This window comes from Lactuca serriola, chromosome 9 (genome assembly GCF_051521515.1).
Source record: "Lactuca serriola cultivar US96UC23 chromosome 9, Lser_US96UC23_V15, whole genome shotgun sequence".
Taxonomy (NCBI): domain Eukaryota; kingdom Viridiplantae; phylum Streptophyta; class Magnoliopsida; order Asterales; family Asteraceae; genus Lactuca; species Lactuca serriola.
The window spans coordinates 154,678,550-154,681,710 of NC_136416.1; the positions used below are offsets into that span (position 1 = coordinate 154,678,550).

The window sequence follows — 3,161 nt, forward strand, 5'->3', positions numbered from 1 at the left end:
GATCAAACTTTAACAGGTTAATAGTGGCTTCTTTACATCTATATTGGAGAGGCTAGGAGTGATGAAATGATTTGTGTTGCATCCATCAGGTAGGCTTTTGTTGCTTTAATTAATTTTAATAAAATTTGTCAATTTCTTACCTTAATTTCAAATATTAATAAAATATGTTTAGGATCCATGGGACCCAGCTACCAGAGATGCCATTTATTGGGACCCGCCATATTTATAGACGCCAAAGGATGTGTCGTAGGTTGTTATCTACTATTGAATCGGTAAGAAAAAGTAGAACCTTTTATTTGCTTTTGGTGCGTGTAAATTACTTGTATACCCTTTTCTTTTCAGGTACTCTCATCCCTTCATATTGAGAAATTGATCATTCATGCCATTGCTGAACACATGCATACATGGATAGATGTTTTTGGTTTCAAGCCTCTTGAGGAAACACACAGACAAGAAATGATGTCCATCAACTTGTTGGTGTTTCCTGCAACAAATATGTTGCAGAAACCACTAATTCCAGAGAAAGGTTCATCATTACATAAGATAAGAATGGAATTGGAATTGGAAAGCAACATTCCGAAGCCTGCCAAATCTGAATCAAGTTCTCCCGATATTAAACATTCGAGACAAAGAATTGCTCCATCGGAGTCCGGTTCTCAAGATGCTAGCGATGCCACTCTTTCCATCAGTTATGTTAAAGTTGACATCACGTTTCCGGTTCCGGAAAGAAAACCAAATGTTATTAGTGATTCCGATGTTCAGCTTGATGGTGATGATACAGTTATGCTGAATGGTGAAGAGAGTACTTAAAATTTTGCTATTTCTGTTGCCATTCCAGTAAGAAAAGGTGTGTGTGGGGTGGTAATGAGACTACAAATGGAATTGTTGATGCCGATTCCAAGGGAGAAGGATTTGCTCCACAAAATGGGAATGTGACGCCTTCCACCAAAACAGGCGGTGCCTATTCCATTCCAGGTAACCCACATGAACTCATGTAGATATTCACTAAATGAAGAGTTCAAGAATACCATGGCCTCAAGGTCCCGCAGAGGATACATGGAATCAAATCTAGCAAGCAATGAAGAAGGTATATTTGATACTTTTCCCTTTCTTCCCAAAAAGTAGTTGTGGTTTGACTTTATGGTCAAACCTATTGAAATTTTGCATCAAAAACTGGAATGGTTTAACATTTGTTATCTTACCCATTTTGTTCATGTTTGGGCTTCTAAATGGAATGAAAGAGCATATAAAAACAGGAATCATGATACATTATGCATTGGTATTTTGATTCAAGAACATATTAGAGCTGATTACGCCTTTGTCACATACACAAATCATCCAGTGTCTCGTTACTCCTCACAGATATACACAGAGATAAGTCTCATATTTATGGATACTTTTGTTTAGGGCTATTTTCAATTATGAGAATGTGGATAGTATCTAATTCCTTGTTGACACCTCATCTTTTTCAGCATGAAACGATACATTAACCTAATGTTTTTTTTTCTTCCAGGATGCAGCTTCTCGGGGAAGTGCTGGTGTAGGCTTTGATGTTGTGCAATATGGTAATGTAATTGTAATCATTTCTTCATTTATTTTGGTTATTTTCTTTTTGGGTGTTAATATCTTGTTAATTATTTACAATGATGTTTATTTTAGATTAGCATCTACTCCAACAATGTTCAATAGTACACTCACAACAAATGAAGACTTTCTATGTCCAGTTGATGGAGCTATCATGATAACTTCAAGCCATTTTCATTATAATAGAAATGCTTTTAAATTCTTTACTAATGAAGGAGGCCTTGGAAAACCCGACATTAAAGACATTCTGGAGCATACTGCAAACATATATAATGGATTTACACCAAATCTCTAGAAGAGGCAGAAAGAAAAATTTCATCTTCCATCACTAAAGTTGACTACATGGCTATTTACGCTTCTAACCTTGTAACAACAGTTCGCAAAGCTTCAGGAAACATAGGTATATGTGAAGATTACTTTTTTTTCCTTTCTCTCATGCTTATTTTCTTACTTGATGTGGATTACAGAAAAGCCATTGGAAGGATTTCATATAGTTGTGGATGCTGGGAATGGAGCTGGTGGTTTTTTTGTTGTATGTTATCTTTTAAGAATGATGTATAAAACATGAGGTAAATTTTATATATATATATATATATATATATATATATATATATATATATATATATGAAAATTACTTTTCAAATCTTATTTGTTTTTCAGGGAAATTTGTTTTTCGAGGAAGATTTCAGTGTTACAAGCAAGATTGGGTCAGGGCTTTAGATTCAGGCGCAAGGTATATATCATTTAGCTATAAATTATAATCCACATTGAAAAGTTAATTACTTGCATGAATGCCTCTTATCTTTTGTTCGCTAATACTAATAAACATGTTTTATTAGAATATTAGCTCCAACAGCATACATCTTCTTTGCCTCCACCCTTCCAGTCATTGCCTTCGGTGAGCAACTGAATAAAGAGATAGGTACAAATAGATACACTATGTGTAATTCACAAATCATTATGCTTATTTGGCTTATGTTTTGATGACAGATGATATGTTGAGTGCAGTGGAAACTCTCACCTCTACTGCTATATGTGGAATTATCCATGCAATATTCGGTGGACAACCTCTTTTGGTTTTAGGTGTTGTTGAACCTACTGTTATAATGTACAATTATCTCTATAGTTTTGTAAAGAAAGACCTGAATTGGAGAGGCAACTGTTTCTAGCTTGGGCTGGATGGTATAGAACCTTCTAGAAATGTCTCAAGTATAATTATCATGTGTAATCTTATTCTTTCCTACCAAGCATATATGATAATATACATATTCTTCTTGGATTTAGGGTTTGTGTCTGGACTGTTGTGATGTTGTGTGTTCTTGCTATACCCAATGCTTGCACACTCATTACAAGATTCATAAGGGTTGCTGGTGAACTATTGGCATGTTGATTTCAGTGCTCTTTATGTAAGAGGCTATTAAGGTATATTATACAAATGCACTTCTTAATGGTTTGACTTTCCTTTTGAGAGATAATTCATTCAGTGTGATCTTATGTTGCTTGCAATTATTTTGGCATTTGGTACCCTGTGCCGCATTTACTTGATCTTATGGATCTTGATGGCGGTGACGATAATA

At 35.0% G+C, this 3,161-nt stretch overlaps 1 long non-coding RNA gene across 2 annotated transcripts; it reads left to right on the plus strand.

Moving 5' to 3' along the window:
- The first annotated feature begins 1,119 nt into the window (after window positions 1-1,119).
- LOC145074371 (uncharacterized) lies at window positions 1,120-2,867 on the plus strand. Of its 2 annotated transcripts, none has more exons than XR_013691816.1 (6): window positions 1,120-1,565; window positions 1,660-1,984; window positions 2,052-2,153; window positions 2,245-2,317; window positions 2,424-2,506; window positions 2,575-2,867. It is a non-coding gene; the product is annotated as an uncharacterized LOC145074371 (long non-coding RNA). The 2 variants fall into 2 exon arrangements; XR_013691817.1 differs by having other exon boundaries at window positions 2,424-2,482.
- Window positions 2,868-3,161: the final 294 nt, after the last annotated feature.